We start from the raw sequence: 24,272 nt of genomic DNA, 5'->3' as shown, positions 1-24,272 counted from the left end.
GAATTAAAATAAAGGCTGTTGCTGAGAAAAATCTGTACGGATTTCGTCAGCCTTTTTAGCTTCTTTTCTAACCTTTTTCCTAACGGTCGGCTTCCAGTCTATCCGGATGCATTTGAGTACTATGTTTTTAAATGAAGCGACTAAATAGCTGATCTCCTCAATTTAGTTTCCTGGACAACCCTTATATCCGTTGGTCTCCAAAATACCCAATACCCCTTTGTAAGACCGGTGCGATTGTTAGATTTTCTGGCATCTGATTACCCGTAACTTAACGTGCCTTCTAAAACACGGAGGAACTCGTCACCATCAAATGGTTATCCATAGACTGGGTTCCTTAACCATCTATCCATGTGACTATTACTTAGACACTTCTTCTTTCTGCTGTCCTGTTCCCAATTTTATTTGGGGTCCGCGCAATATGTCATCCTTTTCCATTTTCCCCTGTCACTCGTCATACTGACACTCACTCCCTTTCTATTCATGTCATCTTTCAGGCAATCCATCCATCTTTTCTTAGGTCTTCCTCTTCCTCTCCATCCACACTTAACATTTATCTACATTCATACTTAGCACACACTTTGTTGCATGCGTAACATCCTATCGTATTATATCATATCGTGTTACTTAGCTTCGAGCACCTGCAATAAAATATTAATTTATGTCGGAAAATTCCGATCAGATTTATTTTTACTGCAGCCCTTACAAGTAATTCATCACATGGCTTGTTTGTTCGCCATTGATCGGAACAAGCATATAAATCGGTATTTTATTCTTATTCACTATGTTAATTAAGATGTGCCTGTGAGAATCTATACTAATATAACAGTTGAAGAGTTTGTATGTTTGAACGCGCTAATATGAGAAACTACTTAATAAAAATCATTGTTAAGTAGTAGTCCATTTATACAGGAAGGCTTAAAGGTATAGGCTACTATTTATCCGAGCGGGTGGAGTTGTTCTCACGAGTGAGACGCGGTTGAAACTGGCGTCGGAAGCTACAGTAAAATTAGTCAGTAAAAAAGAAAAATGCTGTTAAAAATAAAAACCTGATTTAAAAATGTAACTAATTTTCCTAAATACATATTAGCTGCAACTGCAACAAACTGCTTTTCAGTAGTACGTGAGTGAGTACACAAACATGGTGTTTAAACGGAAGAAACCCTAATCAGGCCTACTAAATTTACAAATTCGTGGTGCATACAAACAACATAAAATTGGTAGCTATAGTTCGGCCATTCAGAGAATGCGTTCCTGACACGTCGCGATTGAACTGACGACGTAACTTTGCAATGGCGTTGCAGTTACGATAAAAATATTTTTGCTGGTTGTTTACCGTTTTAACAATTGAGGAGCATTAAAACAACATTATTATATCAATAATCAATGAATGTAGTTACGTCGTCAGTTCAATCGCGACGTGTCAGGAACGCATTCTCTGAATGGCCGAAACAACATTATTATATCAATAATCAATGAATGTAGTTACGTCGTCAGTTCAATCGCGACGTGTCAGGAACGCATTCTCTGAATGGCCGAACATTAAAGCGAGGTGTAATCACATCACGCTAGCTTCCAACTGAAATAATTAATGTTATGTCCAAGGAATACATTAAAAACGATAGTAAAGCCTCGTGAATGCAGTTCTTTTTTTATTTTTTTATACTTTTTTTAGAGAGAATGGACACGCCTTTACTATGTCTAGCACTGCAGTAACTATCTACCTTCTAATAGATATCATCATTAGATACTGATGTTAGAAAATGGTTAAATAAGTGGGTATGTATTTTTCCCTATAACTTGTAGTATTTACGTACTTTTATTTACTTCATGTAGAAAACTAAATGATTAGGTAGTTTTGATTTTAAAGGGATGATATATTTTTTTTTGCGAAAATGTAGAACTTTATTTTGTTGCTAAATAATGGAGTACTGCGAGAGTGCATTACCACAGACTTACAAATCAATTTAAAAATAGAAACGTCAATATCTTTATTTAAAATTTAAAAGCAAACAAATGTTTATTAATTACATTGCCAGTAACGCATTAATATAAACATTAAGTATTCATAACTCGTTGCTCGCTTCTGCAGTTCACAAGCTGAATAATAAAATGCCTGAGCCACTGGGAGTTAGGTATTCTCGGAGCTGGGAACTGGGAACCGATTTCACTCTTGTTTGGGGCTTGAAAGTGAGTTTACGTGAGCTGTTACGTTGTGTTGTAGGTTATGGAAATCTCGAGGGAAGATCAATTTATGCCCTAAGAGTTCCGAAAGAAAAATGACTGAAAAAAAATTGTCCAAATGCTGGGACTTGAGAGTCAGATAGGCAGCCTATCTTTTTAGATTAAGTACATGTTCTGTCTAACTCTTTCACCATGCAAAATTCACAATTCAGCTAAGGTGAATTCTAAAGGGATCATGTAAATTCTGATATTTTTTTCAGGAGTAAAGTTTCGTCAGTACCTTCTAGACTGAATTGAGGTGCATACAACCTAATATACATAACTTAACTAGTAATTTCGAACGTAAGTAATATGATCTGTTGTTTTTTGTACAGTTTTCGTAAGAATGTGCACATCATGTCTTGAAACGAGGTCAGATGGCGCATGAGTTTGACATTTGTAACGGAAATGACGTAGCATATGTTGCTTGCACATAATATTTGGACTTAAAATTTATCACTTCATCATTGTCTACTTAGTTTTTTTATTAGCTCTTCTCCGCAGTCACTTCCCGCGACCTGGTAAAAAGTAGCCTTGTCTACAATAGGTATTTTTTGTGGGAAGTCATCAAATGACACTCCCTCCCGCTGAGGGTGCAGCGCGAGGGAGTCAGATTCTTACTGACTGAAATCCACCATGTTCCTTCTGGAGCCCTTTGTGTGTTCTAGGGCCACAGAAACTCTTTTGAACAATCTCGCAGCTCCGGCAAGCTACCCTGGTACATAAAGGGCTTAAGAAAGAACATGTTTCTGGTGGGTTTAAGTCAGAAGCTCCGACAAGCTACAAAAGAAGCCGTAATTAACTACTTAAATAACACTTGACTGCATCAATTTAAATATAACAAGTAACATTGATAAATGATCCTTTTAAAAATAAAGAAACAGTTCATATTTGTTTTTTCACAAGATTAACTAACATACAAGTCGCGATGAAGTCATTTGCAAAAACTTAAGCGTGGGAAGAGTATTTACTAGAAGATATAGTATAGTAAAGTTAAACAGCCAGCATTCGTCTTGTGAATACCTATGGTAATTCTTTAGTTTAAGTGCGTATTTTGAGTCCTTTATTTTGTTCCTTCTTAACCTTTCTTTCTTTACTGCAGCCGCACAAAACCATTATATGTATTTTATATATCATGCTAGTTCATTATTGTTATGGCCATCCTCAAATGCTTTCTAACGCTGAAAGAATTTTTCACACTAGGATTTCCTTCTCGTTCTATCAAATGAGCAAACTCTAGTTTTTTAGGATTCGTTTAGATAGGAGAACATCCTTCACAAAGTTCTTCTACAGTTATGACCTAAGTCTACAACCCTACCTCCTTATAAACCTGTTGCTAAGCCTCTACGATGATTAAAATCTCCATAACTGTTTAAACAGCAAGAAGTCTTTGTATTTTTCCACAAAGGCGGACTGTGTTACCAGTAAACATAAGCTTAATTACACATTATGTTCAGACAAAGAAGACGGAAGGTTTTAGTCTCACAAAGGAATAAAAACAGCATTCTACAAGATGCCTAGTTGGTAACATAGCTAGCTAATTACTGTGTTGTAACAAAGACCAAATTGATTTGTATTATGTCGTCTTGCTATGTTGGGATGGCTGATTTTAAAGTGAGTAGTTTTACTGTCGCAGTTTCAGCTAGTTATCCACTATCTCTCCCTAGCCTTTTCCCAACTATGTTGGGGATTTCAATACAGATTTTACTTTTATTGGTTTGTGTTTAAAACTTTGTTTTTATTTGTTACAGGTAATGATGCTGATATCAACTATAGTTTTTCAAGCCACCATGAACCATTATAAAAAAAAAAACCTTTTCAATCAATTCTCCTTTAGCGACGTTTTCATAGATTTGTGGTACAACCAGGTAAAGTAAAGTAGCTTTAAAAACGAGCCAGCATTATCTAATTAAACTTACATAAGAACGAGATCTTAACATTTAGCCAATTAGCAAGCGAACCAAGAAAGGAACGCATGAATTAAACATGGCATTACATACTAGAAACCTTGGCCATTGGCTACAAAAAATAGTTTTTTTTTAACATGACTTATGACGTCACAAAGCGGGTGCGTTCATAGTAAACTGTGGTACACTTATCAAATATGTTTTTCCAATAATACGTTACGGTTCATTAATTTGATCATTTTAGGGCTTCATCAATTTTTCATGTACTGGAAGCACCGAGATCTGATGATATAAAATAAATCATCAAATCAAAATGTCTATTAGCAATACTTACCTACATCAAACGTCTTACGATTACCTAAGTGTTTGCCGTATACAGAAAAAACCTGGTAGTAAATTCTGATGAACCAAGATGATTGAAGCAAGATATTTGATAGGTATAATACAACCCTAAGAAGTGCGTTCCTATTAGTTTCATTATCGGTTTTCTGATGTTAATTGATGCTCATAGATTTGGCGCCATGCGGTAGGTTGTAGACTCATTTTGGTCAGGTAATGTTATACCTGTATTAATTAGGCCATATAGAGCACTTGGATCATAGTCGATACGTGACTCTAAACGGATCTCGTTAAATAACTTTGCCGTTCTGAAGACAGCCATTTGATGTTTTACGGATACGTTTTAGTGCTATGTTCATACATTTTGACTGTCCAACCTGTAGCCAACTTCAGGGCAGCAAAGGTGTTCGACGAGGGCTATATTTCACGCTATACAGGTCGCGCCAATTAACTGTGCATTTCTGAAGTCATCCAGTTTGACTCCTTGCACATTTGTTGGTATGGATCTCGTCGAGAAGCCTTTGCTTGACCCAAGGTGGAAATCGACTTCACAATAGTCAAAAATGTATTGATAACACATTTTTTGGCTAACTTCAGAAATGCAAACTTAACTGGCGCGAGCTGTTAATCTGAAAGTTATATTTTTGTGCTTACCTAACGAATCATTCAAGAACCAACATTTTTACAAATACTTAAACCTAATGAAATGCACTTTTACTTTATGTACATACGTGCAAAATATTTAAATTCTTTACCCATAATACGCGGCTTTGGAAAACTTTCTAAAGTTTGCTAAAGTAATTCACAAGTCGCCTTGAGGTACGGAAAACGTGAGGCAGGAATCAGTACCGTAATTTGATGTGAGGATGTAATTTTATAACATTTACAGGTGCTTAGGCTGTTTATAAAGTCTTTAGTAAGAAATATGTATGATGCCCTTTTTTTTTTTTTTTTTTTTTTTTTGTTGTCGCTGGGTAAAAAATGCTATTACGCATGCCCTTCCCGTCGGGGGACGGGAGAGGGGTATGTGGGACTCCCCGGTAACGACGTTCCCGGTATACCCACTAAAAAGGCCCAGCGGCACTCCGACCTCGCCTGAGTGGAGGGGGTCTGGGAATCTATGGCATCCAGTCCCCCACCGGCGAATGTATGATGCCCTAGCCGATTATCGGCTACGGCGGCTGTTCTCATGTAAGGAGATTAGCCAACTGCGCAGGACATATTATAGTGCACAAGCATTTGCGCAGACACGGGTGCACTCCCTATTCCTTCACTCTCATAGCCCGATGGGACGGCAATCCGACACGACCGGAAAGAGATCAGGCGCAGGACCGACATTTACGTGCTCTCCGATGCACGGGTGAATCAATCGCCAACTTCCAGGCTTCGGGCTGCTTTGTGAAAGTCTTCTAAAACCCACAAAGTGATTTCGGCTCGACTCGGGAATCGAACCCGAGACCTCGTGCTCCCGAGACACTTGCGACAACTAGACCAACGAGGCAGTTAAAGTTAAAGTTAAAGAAATATGTATAAGGCCCGCTTGACACAAATTTAGGCCTAAAAAGCACAATAAAAAAAGGAAAAAAATGTGTTGAAAGCTTTTACTAGGCCCGGATGAACAAAAAACTGGGCAGCGGAATTTGATTAAAAGCTTGTTGCATTTTATGGAGAAGTTATAGGCTATTTGACATCACTAGGTTAACCTTTAAAGTCAGCAGAGGGCACTCCCTGATGGCCAAGGAGGGGTGAAACTGCAGGGCGTCTAGTCAAAAGATGTCTAACTATATCTGAAACGAAAATACGGACACGTAAATACTTACATTCCGTCTATTTTTACAATAAATCAATTAACATACTCCTAAATCTTACTAATAGTCACGTTCCAATTCCTCTTGCATACAAAATGTCGCTTCTATACGTCAAATTAAATCTATGGCCGTTTTAATGTTGTCTAATTTAATTAAAATTTTAAACTTGTTTATTATTGTGTTCACTGAAATGTACGACGTAATAAAATCTTGGATATGGATAAACAGTTTAACGCAGCAGTAGAAATGATAAAAATTAATGTTAATTACCAAAATACACCGTGTCTCGACCAACGGATCCTGCGTAATTTGGGACGCGCGCGGTGGCAGCCATATTCTAACTTTATCCTTCATCGGAATTCCAATTTTGAAATTGGAATCGAACGCGACTAGATTGACAATGGCTGATATTTTATCTATGGTGGCTTTCGTAGAAAAGACTTCTCGCCTTTTTTTGCTCTGAATTGACTTAATTTTCGTACAAGTTCCGTCTCCGTAGAACATAAGTCGTATGTCATGCCTTAACGATTCGTAGTAGTATTTTTTTAATAATACTGTTTAATCCTGTCTCAAATAAACTCTTTACGTGTCCAAAACTCCTAGTTAGAAACAACTCGCAACTGTTTATTATGCTTGTATCTCTAGTGTCCGCACAGACAAGATGGTTCACACAAAACATACGCCTTTTAAAGAAAGTTAATACTTTGTTATTGTTTAGTTTGACGCTACGTATTTGGACTCCATGTATACGAACTTTTTGGATTACGAATAGTGATGGGGTTGTGTTATATCCTTGGCTAATTTTATCGATATTTTTTTATAAAATTAAAAAAAGAAATTATAAATACAGTGTGATTATTATTTAAGAAAAAATAAAACATAAAAACAGTTATCAAGGGAGAATTTATATCTAAAAGCACGATTATAAAAATTAAATAGCTTTCGTTATGTATGACGATTATGACGAATTAGGAATAAAATTAACGATCTAGGCCGCTCACATTATAGACTCGCATAAATTAGTATGTTATTAACCTCAAAATTCGACCTTCATATTTGGTAGTTGTCAACTTTAAACATGATTGATGTGATTAAAAATACTTGTACAGAAGCTAATCGTTGTTCAGATAGTGATGCATTCCTTTATGGTAGCTGTGGCCATTGAGCCTAGGCCCTTATCGCGATGGCCTACTTGTTTAAGCCATGTTTCTGATATTATTCTCGCTTCACTGTTGTAAGGGCCCTTGTAAGTGGGTCAAAAGATGTATAAATTCGACTGTATTTTATTGTTTTTTTATGGCAAATTGTCTCGGAGTTTTTGTTTACGACGCTTTTGTTTAAGGTTATTTGAATATTTCGGGTTACGACATTTTGTGGATGTAAGAAATAAAAATCAAGTTTTTTAAAAGGTAATATTCATTGAAACATGTTGAAACAAAATAGTTTTTTTTACATGTTCTTATATATGACTTCATGATGATTCAAATGAGAGATAGACTCAAAGAAGGTCCTCCAGACTACAGATACCTTAGAAAAATAATAAATGTTTCATCTACTATCTACTATAGTTCGGCCATTCAGAGAATGCGTTCCTGACACGTCGCGATTGAACTGACGACGTAACTACATTCATTGATTATTGATATAATAATGTTGTTTTAATGCTCCTCAATTGTTAAAACGGTAAACAACCAGCAAAAATATTTTTATCGTAACTGCAACGCCATTGCAAAGTTACGTCGTCAGTTCAATCGCGACGTGTCAGGAACGCATTCTCTGAATGGCCGAACTATAGCGAAAAGTATTTTAAGTTTGAGTTCATCAATGACGTGACTTGTATAAGAACATGGCTCCAGAGTATCTACTCCCAGTAGTATTCATTAGCTAAGATAACTAAAAATACAGAAGTCAAGTGTTCAAAAGAATATTATTTGATCCTGAAAGTGTTCTAAATGCAGATGAGGCGGCATTGTAGTGAGAGCCGCAAGATTATCGTGAACACGTGTGTCAGCCGAGCGGCGCGGGCGCAGGATATTATGACTCGCTTTTATTTTATGTACTCCTTGGATTTTAGTGATGGGGAGTGTCGAAGAAATGTGTTCTTGTATTTTGATAGCTTATTTTATTTAAATCCAGAGGTTAGTGTATATATAATAATTATATTCAAGGCAATTATATTCGAAACTGCGCCTGGATAGGTAAAAAAAAATCAGAACAAGGCATTTTTCTACTAACAATACAGGACAAAACGTCTCCACTAATTTATTCAAATTGCAATTGTCTATTCTATTGTTGATTATTAACGACCCACGAATCGTCCTCGACTTTAATAATTACACTTCAAGCCTGACAATCAATCAGACATCCAAGTACGTAGTAAAACTTTTAGGTCAGATATAAACGAGTAGTACAGAAAAAGGCATTACAGTTATCGACCTACAAAACACGGGTATCGATAAATCGCACAGATTTATCGACTGGTTCACAACCGTACCGTGCGATATGACAAGAGGTCAACGCCCTCGGACGACTGCGTTTTGTAAGTGCGTTGTATGCAGTAGTTTTTTTTTTTCTTGAAAAATTAGGGCCGTTATGTGATCGAATTTCTTTAATTTAATTTAGTTGTGGAGTTGAAATTATCTATTTTTGTAGTCAGTCTTACTAAAAGATCTAAATGATAAAAGCTAAGGAAATGTAAGATCATCTTGCATCAAGTAACAAAAAACACTCAAGTACGTGCACACTATAAATAGATGAGGAATCACTAGGTTATTTTTTTTTATGAGATAATAAGTAAATTATCCTTGACATTTAGCATTATCTTAATGCAGACAACAAGATGCATATACTTAATGCATAATTAATAAATAAAAACTGGGAAATCCTAATCATTCGTGATTTCAGACGCAGAAACAAGGATGGTACTTAATTTTAAAGAAATAATAGATAATAATTAGGTACCTCATGTTTATACCGAGTTAAAGATATATCTTAAAAACACTCCATGAGTACATTCAAGGTGAAGATTGCATCGTCTATTAATATTATTTATAATTAATGAGATGCTCATTGATTTAATCAATCAACACTGACTCTATCAAGATTGCGTAGGAGTGAGGATATTCCTCTGCTAACCTTCATGACGACCTGTCGAACACTCTCTATTTACTGCTGGCAACACATATTTAAAATTTGACAAGGTTGCCACGAAATACATGATTAAATAAATGTTAGATTGGTTATGCAAAGAATTTATAATTAATTTTGTCTCTAAATTGCAGTTTGATAGCGACCAAACATTCTTTTTTGCAATCTCTGTAATTGTAAGTAATACTCGAAATTAAAACGGTTGATCAATTGACTATAAAAATAATGAAGTTTCTTGCAGACCAGTCTTATCAAGACATCGTTATTACACAAACGTTTTAATTTAAAAATGTTATTTAGTAAATATTGTTCAATATCCAAACATTAATAATTGGGCACCTATTACTTAAGTGGTATATTTGAGCATACAACATTGGCTGCCAAGACAACTTTTTTTTTCTCAGATTTTTGACGCTCTGTAAAACTACATGAGGATAGAAAGAAGCAACGTAACCTTCTTCGTAGCCATTTAGCATTACAAAGAATACAGAATATCTAAAAAATCCAATCAAATTCCTTTCCCATTAGCCATCCAAGTTGTTAGAAATAGTTCCTTGTTATTCGTTTATCGTCGGCACCTACAGTTAGACATTGACTTACAAAGCGAACCATCGTTAGTAGCAAGCAGGAAGCTTTAATTAGCTATTATAATTACACAACTATTACTGGCTGCTACTGAATTATTTGAAATTGGTTTTATTGCTGAAATGTCGGAGTTCTCTTTAGAAGATTTTTTTTTGTCAGTGTTTGGCGTAGATACACTAGAAAACGTATAATAGAAACCTTATTGAAATACTAAACTGAAGCTTATCGTGAATCCCATCATACTGTTTCTTCGGCGGATACCATCATCATCATCATCAGCCTATCGCAGTCCACTGCTGGACATAGGCCTCTCCAAGTGCACGCCACTGAGATCGATTTTCAGCTTCTCGGCGGATACCAGATTGTTGTAATGTGCGCACATTCATAGATCTCCACACTGACCAAACTATCAAATAGTTAGTTACAGCCTTTTTATCGTCCCACTGATGGGCACAGGCCTCCTCTCACACGGAGAACGATTGTGCGTTAATCACCACGCTTGCTCAATACGGGTTGGTGATTTTAGACTACTTATATAGTCCAGGTTTCTTCGAGATGTTTTGATTGTTGTAAATTTATAGTCTACGGAGGTCTAAGGTTTTAAGCAGGATTTCAATATTGACAAAGAAAGGAACACCATGCTAATTAGCACAAACAAAAGTTATTGCTTAATTACTTACTTGATTTGCTTTGACCTAATTCACCATTGTGTCTACAAGGTTGGGCCGAGCTGTTTGTGGTATTGTCTTATTAATAGCTCTGTCTGTGGTTACAGTGGTTATCGAGATCAGCCTAATTACAAACTTTTTGATCATGTCCCCAATATTTGCTTTAAAATTGTAGAATCTGCTACTTACGACCCATTTTTCAAATATCTGGGAGTAAAATTGCTTCTATACTGCAATATTATGTTTTATTTTCTTTAAGTAAACTTACGTAAAACACACATTAGTACAAGCAAGCATGCAGACTTAAACAGCATTCCTATTTCAAGGCACCGTGTGTTGATTTAAAGTTTAATGTCGTAGAACACCGTTATAAATTTCACAGCTATGCCAAGACCTTTAGCTTTATATTCAACCTTATTTAAGTAAACAAACTGAGTTCTAACAGTTCGTAGGCAATTTACGGCCATAACGCTTAGAAATTACCGACCACATCTACTTTTCATTCATACAATTCATAAAACGTGTTAGGTACTACGTACAAAAAACCCGTCACGATTTTAAGAAGTACTCAATACACAGTTAAATGCGTCATCCAAGTTCCTTACTAGTACGCAATAGAGTCCAAAATCGCATGCAAATTCAATATTATTACGTAAATAATAGTAGTGGTGGTTTAATTGGTATTATTTGCCGTTCGTGAATCACCAAGTCAGTTGCGCGCGTAACCTATAGGACGAGTAACGCACGTCGACATTTTTGTTTTATTTTTTTTTTAACTCCGCTTGTGTTGACATATGCGTTTAGTTGTTCAGTCTAATTCCGAAGTGTTTGGATGTGCCCGTTTTGTGTTAAGTAAGGAGTTATATTGTGTGTTGTTTTGAATTAAAGGATTTTTTGCTGTTACGTGTTTTTAATAGGTATGTAAATTATTTCAAGTACCACAACTAATATTATTTTATTTAAATAACTTTATGAACTTTTCAAATTTAATTTTATACATATTTTTTCCATTTAAATTAGAAAGAATATAAACGTACAAAAAAAAGTTATCGATAAAAAAAAAACGTTTCGTCCCATCACTAAGGGTCCATTTATCCTAACTTCACACCTACATATCAAGGCAATCAGTAGACTAATCAGCACTCAAGTTCTAGCCGCTAATACTATCTAGATAAAGTCTAGGCATGCAGATAAACCTAGGTGGAATGTCTGAGCTTCTTCGTACTGGATACCGTTAGCTGTCAACTCCTGGTGGCTTGACAAGTACTAGATGACAAGACCTATAGGTATATAACTTTATTTATGAACCAAAAAGTAGTTGTAATAAGTATTTATTTCTTGTGTTTTGCTGGTGTCTTGTAGACGTTTGTAATCAAAGTTATTAGATTTAAAAAATAGGTTGGAGCTAGTGCCATTTTTCAAATATTTGGCAAATAGGTAAATAGTAAAACTACTTTTACTAAGGATCGATTTTTAACCTGCTAGATAACTTTGATTTGAAGAATAAGTATATGTCTATAGAGTGTCAGTTTTTGTATAGAAAATACCTATGTTAAATCACCAGATAGAAGTTAGCTGATGATTGAAAATCGACATTATATTAAACCAGATTTAAAATAATTGAATGGAATAATTTAAAATGTGACTCAGAAACTACAGTTTAGGTTCAATGGAATATTTCATAAAAATAACTGTATATTCTCTAACCAAATAATATTGTATGACTCCTAACTAAAACTGGTTAGTAGCAAAATTGATATCGAGTGAATTAATGAATAAGCACCACGAATTTAACCACAATGTTTTTTCCTTGTAATATAAGCATATAGGGCAGTAACAGTAGATATTCTGTGATTTTGTTTGCTAATTGTGACTAAATATTATATTAGCAGCGTTTTACCTGAAATAAAACGCATATTAAATACTTACCTTATTTGAAGCTTACTAGTTTGAGATAGGCACCTACGTGTTTTCCGCTTTTATCTCTGTCCTTTTCTACCCCATATCTTGCATCTCTCTCGCACACCGACCAGTTTCACTCCCCACCAGGCAGGAGGCGACGAGTGTTCTCGGCGGCCACAGTTCGTCATTGAGTCGAAAACACCAGGCAGAAATTAAAATGTAAGCTTCAAATAAGGTAAGTATTTAATATGCGTTTTATTTCAGGTAAAACGCTGCTATTAAATTCTTGACCGTTATTTGAAGCTTACTAGTTTGAGACGTGTTTGTTATCGCCTGGTGGAAGTGGACGCCAATGTGAGCAAAAGCACAATGAAATTGTGTATGTAAATAGGTACTTAGGTACACGAGTAATCACATGTAAGTATGTGTATTGCGTCCTGGAATACTAATGTAATCAAAGTTAACTGGTACTGGTACTCAGCTACATCCTGTTAGACTGGAAGCCGACCACAACATAGTTGGGAAAGGGGCTCGAAGGATGAGTAATAAAAATTAAAAGAGAGATGCAAGAACAAAAGCAAAAATTGATTTCATTTTCTAATAGTAATTAACAAAAACATTGCGATACTTCTTAATAACAATAGTAACAAAAATATAGACATTAATCAGCTGGATTAATTAAATAATCGAGATAACTTGCTACTTCTATTTAGTGGGTATCTTTCCCTTCTGTAAAAATGGGCAAATGTATTGCCTGATCGCCAATTACCCTTTGCTAATATATCGTCCAAAGGTATATTGTCAACACAGATTTTGACGCTACCGCCGAGTGGAAGCTTCCTGGGGTTGTAGTTATTCCTGCCCCTTTTAACAATGTCTTAATCCACCCGTATCATCGTTCGGGTGCCTGCCTTTGGTTGGCCTCTAACGGATATAAATAAATTTAAGGAATTAGCCGATGTCCGTCTATCTTCTAACAAGGCTTTAGTCTTTCTGACCCAATACACTGGACTTAGATTTATATTTTCCTGATTATCCATCAAACAACAACCCGACTGCCTATGACTAGAACTGTCGGTCTTAGAGCCAAAGACTGGCCATAAGATTAAATTATCTTTGTTGTTTTTGAAATGTTCTGGGTCTATTGCAAGCAAGGAAAGATCATGGACTCGCCTTTCCGAAACAAGCTAGCAAAAGAAAGAGCAGCAGTGTGCCTGGAAGTTGCAAATGGATTATTCTCGTCTACGTTTACTGCACTTAAGTAGGTTACCAATTGGTCAATATTCCAGATGGACGGCTTCCCGGGGAACAGGTTTGCTCAGCGCTATTGATTTTAAAATGTGTCCGACTAGAACGTGTGAACCTAGCTCTAGAGTGGTTTCTGCATTGCATAGTGTAGCTATAACTGACTTGTGTAATAAAATAGTATTGTATGCTAGTTTATTTACTATGTGTAAGTCCGCTAAAAATTGGGTAAGTATAGGTCCAAATAGGGATTCAAGGATTCATAGGATCCAATTTCATACTTTTCGCCCCAATTTAACCATCGACTCCAAGCTGATTGATAAGTGTTGCGTGTGGATTGAAGAAGACTTCAGTCGGAGAGACTCCTTGTCCCTCCCCCCCCCCCATTTCCTTGACCTTGGCAGGGGGTATCCCCGTTGCTGTGTCTATCGGTTTCTGCTCGAGGTTCATCAGTGTGTAGGGTACTGCTAATGATCGGGACTTCGGGAATCTGCTCGCCAAAATACCTGGTGCCACCGAAGGAACTACTATGAGATTAACTCCCGTTCCTGAATTGAGATGACTGAGGACCTACGGTATAAGGTAAGGTGGCGGTAATACCCATGCTAGCGGGTAAGTCAAAACTTGAGAAAAATGCATCGTGGAACCCCGCTTTCGGGTCCTTCAGATCTAGGGGCACGTAGTACACAACTATGTGTCCCTGGGCTCGCTTCGAGGCAAATAGGTCCACTGCTGATACAAGATGCCACTCCGGTGGAGGTTTGTGTCGGGAGAGATGGTCTGCCTGACTGTTGAATAGGGCTGGTATATGATTCACGACGTGATAGATTTGATACAGCTCAAGATAACTGAATACTCTGTACGTCAAGTTCGGTAGGCTCCTTGATCGGGTGCCACCTTGATTTCTTAGATATGACACCACAGTCCCATTTCTGCATTGAAAAATGGCTGTTGATCTCTTTAGCAACTTGCCGTGATTTTCCAGTTAATACTGCAAGCATCTCTTCCAGATCGCAGTGAAAGCCTTTTTCTCTCTCGTTCCATGAACCCATTACGGGAGTTCCGTTCAGTTGTGCCCCCATCCTACATCGGAGGCGTCCGTGGTTATAAGGTGACAGGGAAGTGGCGAATGAATATCCAAGGTTTGGTGGCAGCTGACCAGCCACCACTTTAGATCTGCTAAGGTATCTGCTGGTAGGTTCAACATTGCTATACTCCATTCACCGAGCCGTGAGCCCACAATGTAACCAAAGAATGACACTTTTTCAAAATGGTGGGTATAACCCGACCGATGACAAAAACGTCACATTTTTATGTAAAATGTTCATAGTATCTGTGGTCTTCAATTAAGTAGGGTTCTATGTATGACAGTCAAGACTTCTAGGTTCATTTTACATGTAAACGATTTACTACATATTTCATTAAAATTAAGAAAATAATTTACGGCATTTATTATACATATTTGATTTCAATTAAGTTTGAAAAGATTGCATAAGTTCCACAGACATCGTTCTAAAATATCATTTCTAATGTTGTCAGTATATTAATTTCGTAGTTATTTTTATAAAATATGATCATTACTTCAATCGTGACTTATAAGAACCCTTTTTATGGTTTGTTCACCGTTTGGCTCACGGTTCCATGAATAGGGTAGGTATAGATTGCTGTTCAACACTGCATTGAGGAAAGTGAGGAGAGCCCGGTAATGCAGTCTGCCGTATGGAACAACGAAAACTTGCGAAGTTTAAAAGTCCTATCAAGCTATGCAGGTCTTCTAAGTTTGTCGTGCTGTTTGTCACGTAGTGCGTGTCATTATCTTGTTGATAATGCTTGCGATTTATTCACTTGCCATCCAAAACATGGTGCAAATGATCCCAAAGTAGGCAAATATATCTTGGTGAGCCACCAGAAAATCGAGATACACAATTATGAGTAACCCTTGAGTTTTCAAAGTTTGAGCCACCCAAATTGGTCACTGTGGCGAAGGTCTTGGGTGCCGTGCTTAAGCCAAATGGTAGGCACGTAATCTGAAGCAGTCTTCTTCTGTATACTAGTCGAAGAACATATCTGTGACCTTCGGCTACCGGAAGGTAGAAGTAAGCCTGGGCGAGATCCACTTGCACAGCCATTCGTCTTTCTGAAGAAACTCTAGCACCCGAAAAACATTTATTAAACTGAAGGGTTCCGTAATTATGAACTTGTTGAGAACCTTGAGATTGAGTATTGGACGGTTCTTTCCGTCGCCTTTTGGGCACAAGAAACATATTGGAAAGAAAGCTGGCAGAATTTGCAGCTATCAATAGAACTTTTTGTTTTATCATTTGGGATATGACGACATCCATCTCTTTGGACTCTCTGGTCAAATCTGGCATTATCTATCAAAGGTGGCTTTTGGCCAATGATATGCGATACCCAGTTATTATTTTTAACAAGAAAGGCGGAGCTCCCATTTCTTTCCATTGGTCTTGATATAATGTTAGGCAACCCGCCTGGAAAGTCATAACTTACGTGCCTTGTTGGACGCATCAAAGTCCGCCTGCGGTCCTGGACGCTTTCTGTTTCCTCTGTTGGACATGGTTCCTATTGTAATTTACTCGTGATATCCCAAGAGAGCTTTTAGAGTTTTGCGTCACACGCCATTCAGCGTGAGTGTGATTACCATTTCCCTTCGAGGGAAGGTTATAATGGCGACTCTTCGAAAGTCGATCCAAAAAGCCACCCTGCGAGGGTAGATTGCAATGATGGTACGACCCGCAACATGCATGATTGGTACCCTGCGAGGGTCCGTGATAATGAGCCGACCCCTGCGGGGGATGGCTAGTATACTTACTGGTCCCTGCTTTGTAATGATGCTGCTACTCGCAACATGCAAGATTGGTACCCTGCGCGGGTCCGTGATAATGAACCGACCCCTGCGGGGGGTGGCTAGTATACTTACTGGTCCCTGCTTTGTAATGATGCTGCGACTCGCAAAATGCAAGATTGGTACCCTGCGCGGGTCCGTGATAATGAACCGACCCCTGCGGGGGGTGGCTAGTATACTTACTGGTCCCTGCTTTGTAATAATGCTGCGACTCGCAAAATGCAAGATTGGTACCCTGCGCGGGTCCGTGATAATGAACCGACCCCTGCGGGGGGTGGCTAGTATACTTACTGGCAGTCCTAGGCGGAGCGTACCAAGTCTTTCAAGGCCGAAAACCATCACACGCCGTGATAATGAGCCGACCCCTATGGGGGGTGGCTAACAGACTTACTGGCAGTCCGAGGGGAGCGTACCAAGTCTTTCAAGGCCGAAAACCATCACACGCCGTGATAATGAGCCGACCCCCATGGGGGGTGGCTAACAGACTTACTGGCAGTCCGAGGGGAGCGTACCAAGTCTTTAAAGGCCGAAAACCATCACACGCCGTGATAATGAGCCGACCCCCATGGGGGGTGGCTAACAGACTTACTGGCAGTCCGAGGGGAGCGTACCAAGTCTTTCAAGGCCGAAAAGCTTTCTTGACACCACCAGCCCTCTTCAAGTGCGGTAGTGACCAGTCCGAACTAAGGAGATGCTGGTTGGACCGCACCTCACACCATTCTTTTTTGTCAAAAAGTTGAACGCCTTGCAGGATTGAACTAGGGCCACAGGTGCCTTAGGAACTTCGGGCTTGCTTTCTTTTCCATAGTCACGTGCACGGGCTGTGGTAGCTTTATTATTTACCGCATCCGTATTTGCTTTATAAGTCACTCATTCTGAAAACAAATTACTGAAAAAAAAGTACACGGAAGAAACTCGTGACAAAAAAGGGGTAGATGTACAAAATATTAACACTTGATTTCGCAAAATCGAATATCGAACGGTAAAACCGTTAACAAATTGTATAAAATATTATAAACTCACCTGTGTTCTGCGAGAGCACTGAGTTTATTTTTCAACGAAATACTACAGCGGTTGGTTAGACCAACCTTCTCGGGCGGAAAACAAGACGCCAATGACGAACTGTGGCCGCCGAGAACACTCGTCGCCTCCTGCCTGGTGGGGAGTGAAACTGGTCGGTGTGCGAGAGAGATGCAAGATATGGGGTAGAAAAGGACAGAGATAAAAGCGGAAAACACGTAGGTGCCTATCTCAAACTAGTAAGCTTCAAATAACGGTCAAGAATTTAATAACCAATATTATAGCCATAAATTATACAATTTTATGACGTAATTAAAACCACAGACAATTGTGTAAAATTGCATTTTCCTTCAAAAATTCAATTGAGGAAGAAATAATGAAAACTAAAGCTCCTAAAGTAAAACGGAAATTGCTACAACTATTTCAAGCAGCAATAATTACGTTTAGAGCCATTTTCTTTGTAATAAATTGCTTTATGACGTCATCGCCATTGAAGATATTAAACGATTTACTAGTTTCTCACATGACATCATCCTATTACCTTAAGGTAACAGTATTTTTAAAATGCCAACATTATTACGACACGCCACAGAGGCGCTGCTCGTCAAGAAGCAGCGCTCTCAAATGTCAAATATAGTACAATTATTTTTAGTTCAAATTTTTGCCACCCGCAAAGTTATGTTTTCCGTTCTGCTCTTGAAGTTGTGATTTCAAAGTACGTTGTTTGTTTACTAAATCACGTTGTTTTTCCTGTATTTGTGAGTACAATAGTGTGTTTTCAGTTTTCATTGTGAGGCCAGAATTATTAGAATTAATCTTCCGGGGCTTAAAATTATGTACAATATTTTGTATCCGTTTGCAAATACAAAAACGTTATCGGTTTGAGGTCATTTTATGTGAATTTGTCAAATTACTATACAGTTTGTCGCCATTTTCATATGATAGGCATAGACTACGTACGTTGACATCTTAGTATTCAAACGAGCAAAGGAATTAGAGTTGTGTCAAGAGCCTTGATCCTGTTTGTATAGTGAGTCATACTCGTGTGTAAGAAACTATACTATGTTTAAACGATGATAGTATTCAAGACATATACGATGATTCATAAACTTGAACAGCAGCTTCCAGGAAGCCATGAATTGGTGATCATTTGTTAGTTTGTATATCGTGATTATGGAAAGATCTGTGAAATTAAGTAGTACTTCTAAAATGATATTCAAATACACAGCGATAAGGCACAAGACACATTTTAGAACAGTGAAAACTGTCCAAGTGTCGTCTAGATAAGAGCAAAGTAAAACACGTCTGCACTGTGAATGTGAAGATATCAAGATACACAACAATAGATCATAAAAATGATGTTCCGTGCCATAATTATGTTGTCTTTTATTTACAATGCAAGTGCAATGAATGTTTTGGAAGAAAAAAAGGGAATACAGTCCAAATGATCGCTTTAAAAAGCTACAACAAAATACCGTTAAACAGTCCCTAAAAATAAACAACAAAACCAACATAAACGTCATAATTATATGATATTAAAGTAAACCGGAGTTTACATAAGCGCGACACGACTAGGAAAGCTTCCTTATTGAGGTGCACCATTGTCTGACAGCTGATGCAACCGGCCCCTTAGGGAACCAGATATCTACTGCCTGGGTGGGCCTGGATAAATCTAGACAAGTTTCAGATTTTCTGAAATAAAACTTAGACTAAAAATATAAGAATTTATGGTATGCAATGAAAAGAGATCGGTTATGAGTCCTCAACCTCCTTGGAGAAGATTCGAATTTTGTAATTAGAAGAAAAAAGTTGCTAGTGATGAGGTGTGTTGGTCGAGTGTTGTTTTTTTATTAATTATGTAATTGCTAGATAAGTTCAATATATTTAGCTTCGTAAGTAATCTCACTCTTGTAATTCGATACGTGTATGAAATAAACAACCTGCAATTTAATGTTTGTCACCTGGCAGTGACGTAATTATTCAAGTAGCTACCCAATTGATTACTCAGTAGCCATAAAACATCGAAGTGTATTCGATTCTCAGAACTGATTAAAAATCATGTTTATATCGTCGTACATATCAAACAGCATTCTAAAACATTGTCATAAACTATAGTACAACAGTAGTATCATAAAACAAGCAATTATTATTATCGTACGATGACATTAAAACCTCGGAATTGTATATCGTGTGTGCGTTGACATCCTGCTTGAATGCCAAGGGAATGTAGACCTTGTGGCTGTTGTTTTAAGGTGTTAATGTTGGCTGTAGAAGTAATGAGTCATATTTGTTTCCAAACAATCGTTTAGTACGAGACATGGAGGCGCTAACAAGATATAATGTATGTAGCTTTGATTTCGTCCTTGTCTTTGATGTAATGCAGATTAGGCTATCAAGTTTTTATATCGGTGAAGTCAGCGTAATACGAATATACCTGTTTAACCTGTCAGAGATGACCTTTTTGAATAGAAAAACAGTTTGTCAGCAAAAAACCTTCATGTTGAAGCTACTGTTATTTTTAATTTGTTTCTATTTTCAAATGTATTTTTGTCGAGTTCATAATGAGAATATTTCTGCTGTAGATTGACACGATGACACGAACACAAGATAACAAAGCAATGTTTTTATTGTAATTTTACATTGAATAACATTTACAGTAACCTTTGCAATACACGTTTTCTATTCTAAAATGCCGCATAAATAAATATCGATTGTGTCACAATAGTTCTCGTAATCGATAAGCTGAGATGTTTAGTCGATAGTGGCACATCTCTAGTTTATCAGATTATGTTTGTTTGGTGGGTAAACGTGAACTCGTTTTGCAATAAATCTCGGTTGAGTAGGATTTCCTTTCGGCAGTTTATTGCGTACTACGTTACTTGTAAAGGAAATTAATTATGAAATGTTGCATAATTTAGCTTTTAGGAGTTTAGTTCTAGATTGTAACTTTTACTGTCTTAGCACATCTATGTTGCTCGTTTCTCTCGTCATCTATTCTAATATAGTGAAGAGATTTTTTGTTCGTACAGTAGACCGCACATCAGTGGTAACTGTCATGCACCTTAACTCAATAGTAATAAGTAAGATTTTCCTATAAAACTGTTACCACTGACCTGAAGTTGACTGTACCTTAAACACTCCAAAACTACTAAACCGATTTAAAGATACTTGTGTCCATCCTTCCTCCGAGCCTTTTTCCCAATCATGTTGGATACTTATGACATGATGATATTACAAGTATCATAAAGATACTTGTATAAAGTTACTTTTTTAACTAGGTACTCGACTCGATTTTTCCTTTCCCAGGCCTACTTCAAGCTATCTCTAGATCAGAGGTCATCTCAATCGTTCAGTCAATTTAAGGAACACATTTAAAATATCTATCGATATTTTTTGTTACATCACTATTATTATGCGTAGTTGTCAAATAGTACTGTCAAACATTATTCAGCCATCTTTATTTCGAAAACTGTACTTTTAATTTGAGAGTGCATTGTAAAGTTAGTATAACTGTCAACTTGGTAGGCGGTTTATGTTTTTAACTAATAACTGTTTTGACGTAAGGGAATAGGCATGATGACAAATTTTTAAATTCCTTTGTATGATGTAGGTATACGTCTATTTTATATGAAAAATTATTAATTTTAAGAAAATGCGAAGATTTTTTATAAAATAATTGCAATTTTCTCTGTCCACTTTGAATCCGGCGCGAAAACGCTTGTCAGTGTCATGGTGTCACTTGTGACGTCACGACTGAAATTACAAGACGCAAGTAAACAACGCTCGTGCAATAATTAAGTTTTTTGTGTTATTAAATATGAATTCGAAAGGGCATAGGTGTTGTGGGGTCACTGGGGGACCAAGTAAGAACTCATCCAAAACAACTCCTGATAAGTTATTTGTGTACGTTCCTCACAATAAAAAAATACGAAACAAGTGGCTTAAACTTGCAAGACGAGATTCAAAAGCAATATTGCCCAGGGTACAACTTTATTTTTGTGAAGATCACTTTGATGTAAGTTATTACGTAGTTCTCTAGATTCTAGCATAGTTTATAATGTAAATAACTATTTTGAGGTTAGGTTTCATCTCTCATAGTTTTTTAATTAAACTAGTATACTTACATGGAAGTTTTAACATTTCTAAATTCAGCTGAACAAAAATCTTTATTTGATGCCAAAAACTTTCCCAGCATTATGATATCAATTCTAGGCAAATTAGCGCTGTTTGCCTTGATAAATCCGGGCTCCATAACTCGTGTTATAAACAATTAATTAATTAAAAACAAAGATCGCAGTGGAAGTTCACAATAACGAAATGTGACGTTCGCGCGCTTTCTCGCGAGTTGTTTTCAGAGATGACGTCACGAGCTCTGATTGGTGTTCAAGATATCATGGCGGATTGCCTTTTTTCGGTAATTTTATTTTATAAAAATACATATTAATCACATTATTAATAAAGAAAACAATGCGCGTTTTATATTCCAAGCTTCAAGTTTAATTTAATAAATATATTATTTTAATGATTTTTGATTACTGTCATCATGCCTATTAACGGATAAGCGCTAAACACAGAGACAGGGGACATTTTGTTAATTGGGAAATTCAACCAAACAGTGGAATTCTTGTTGTAATTCCTTAGGAGTCAATAAGTGGACAGTACTGAATATGTATTTGACATTGTTGAAAAACTGGAAATGAGCGGAGGAAATTGGTTGATAAATCTAAATATCTACCTACTCTAAATTAGCCACTATTTCGAAGATAAGTCAATGAATTAATCTCAAATATGTAAAATAACTTTGAATAATAATGCTAAATTAATTACCGATCACTCACAAATTATTTATTCAGAAGTGGAATACAAACTATTAAATTGGAATTTCCGGAATTTTCGAATGTCTTGTCATGTGTCACCGAGGTATTTCCGAAGAAATGTTTCTCGTTTGGCGCCAAACTAAATCGATACTTTTATACGAAGCTGGGTCACATGATGAAAACTGTTTTCTTCTATTTGTTTCTACTAATGTATTTTTTATTTTGAACTTTTTAAATGATTTTGTTATCAGAAACTTATAAAACTTCAGCGTTATTCTTCTTCAGAAGAATATCACTCGAATTTTATTTCTTAGCTCTTATCTCTCAACCCCTTCATTTCGAAATCATATTGAAATGAATGAAATCATATTTCCAATTCTTTTAACATTGAATACTTACAAACTAGCAATTAAATCTTCTTCAAGTTTTCAATGAAATTACAACACTATACTAAGCACAAAAATACGTAATAATACAAAAAAAAAATAAAAACAAGTAACCAACATGTTGCCAGCCTTAATTAAGAACATCGGCCATATTGGATGACGTCACAAGCCGTCTCAGCTAACAGTAAAGTTGCGTGAATATTCATGATTTTTTATTGGACAGCTAAAACATTGACCGATAATGTGTTGTGCATTCGCTTGCGTGCGATTTTATGTGGATGCAGTTTACAGTCTTTACTTTTTGGCAAGATTTACGATAGGTACTGCAATATACATAAGTTAGAACACATTTTTGCGCCGTTATTTATGACTTCACACCGTTTCATAATATTTTTCCATAATTCTAAAAAAGCACATAGAATCAAATTTTCTGAAAATAATATCGAGGAATGTTCTTTTAAAAAAATCCTTAATTCAGTTCATAAATTCAACATCATAAAAATAATGTATTTTTAATCCCAACGCAAATGTATAAACAACGCTGCTACAGTATTGCCAGATTTAAAAATCTCCCCTCAATTAACGTTGCGTGCTGCATCACAGTAAAGAATATTAAACGGTACTTTAATTAATGGCTTTCATTATTTTTATGATTATAATTGACAATAATCCTTAATTAGTGTAATATAATTTTTGTTACGTGATAAAAGAAAATTTATGAGCGTTTTACTCTTAACTTTCCAAGGATGTATTAATGATGTTGCAATTACGGTGCAATAAACTACTTCATTGGTCTCTTCATTCGATTTCCTTGACGGGCCGAAATCGCTTTGTGGGTTTTAGAAACTTTACCAAAGCAGCCAGGAATTTAGAAGTTGTCGGTGTTACACCCCCGTTTCTTGGAGGGCACGTAAAGCCGGCGCCCCCGAATGTTACTCAGTAGCCGTCGTTGTTACAATTCCACTTCAGAGGCCGTCAGCCCTTTAATTTGAAGCTTACCTGTATTGCTAATTTTGCATTCACCATCTATGGGGGAAAGTTTTTATTAAAATCTATTTAAACCACAGATAAAATAATCTCAGTAAACTCGAAGTAAACAGGAAATGAAAACGATTTCATCAAAGAAAACACAGCTTATTAGCTCCACGATATTTTTAACTTAAATCAATTAGTAACTAAGCTACACGGAAGCAAATAATTGAAATAAATGTCTTGCACTATTAATAGTATTTCTTAGGAAACTCAATTTGCCGCCATTTCTTGACGATTAACTTTTTTGCCGGTCGACATCGAAGCACAGATTAAATAAGGATAGCAATCTTCCACGTAGGTTGCGAAAGCCAGTTATGTTTATGTCGTTGGAAA

General features: G+C 36.7%; 1 protein-coding gene across 1 annotated transcript in view; it reads left to right on the top strand.

The window, feature by feature from the left end:
- Window positions 1–24,272, top strand: part of LOC124642966 — a 109,486-nt gene that overhangs the window by 44,177 nt on the left and 41,037 nt on the right. The window lies entirely within an intron of this gene.

Source organism: Helicoverpa zea, chromosome 26 (assembly GCF_022581195.2).
Source record: "Helicoverpa zea isolate HzStark_Cry1AcR chromosome 26, ilHelZeax1.1, whole genome shotgun sequence".
Lineage (NCBI taxonomy): Eukaryota > Metazoa > Arthropoda > Insecta > Lepidoptera > Noctuidae > Helicoverpa > Helicoverpa zea.
The sequence above is the reverse complement of the archived record's forward strand: the minus strand, read 5'-3'. Positions and strand labels throughout refer to the sequence as shown.